Genomic DNA, 725 nt, shown 5'->3' with positions numbered 1-725 from the left:
TGTAGTCACCCGATCCTTGTTATTTTCACTGTAAGTATTCTGTTAATGAGTGAAAATGGTGCGAAATTTCATGTTCCTAACTGCATAAATGGAGGAGATATGATAAAAGACCTCATATCTGAACAATCAGTTGTATGGGGGCTGCAGGTTATAGTGACCCGATCTTCGTTATTTTCACTGTAAGTCTTCTGCTGATAATGAGTGAAAACAGCGCGAAATTTCATGGTCCTAGCTACATAAATGGATGAATTACAACGAAAAATCTCATATCTGAACAATCAGTTGTATGGGAGCTATAGGTTTTAGTTATCTGATCTTTTTAATTTTCACTGTAAGTTTTCTGTTGATAATTATTGAAAACTGTGCGGAATTTCCTGTTCCCAGCTATATAAATGGAAGAGATATAATGAAAAATTTTATATCTGAACAATCAGTTGTATGGGAGCTATAGGTTATAGTGACCCGATCTTTGTAATTTTCACTGTAAGAATTCTGTTGATAATGGGTGCAAGGGCTGCAAAATTTCATGTTCGTAGCTGCATAAATGGAGAAGTTATAACGAAAAATCTCATATCTGAACAATCAGTTGTATGGGAGCTATATGTTATAGTGGTCCGATTCTTCCGGTTCCGACAAATGATTAATACATTATAAAAATACACCCACCTACCAAATTTGATCCGGATATCTCGAAAACTGAGAGACTAGATTGCATACAAACAGAC

The sequence above is a fragment of the Rhagoletis pomonella genome, unplaced genomic scaffold (genome assembly GCF_013731165.1).
Source record: "Rhagoletis pomonella isolate Grant_MI unplaced genomic scaffold, Rhpom_1.0 Rhpom_scaffold_00006, whole genome shotgun sequence".
Lineage (NCBI taxonomy): Eukaryota > Metazoa > Arthropoda > Insecta > Diptera > Tephritidae > Rhagoletis > Rhagoletis pomonella.
Note: the sequence above shows the minus strand (reverse complement) of the source record.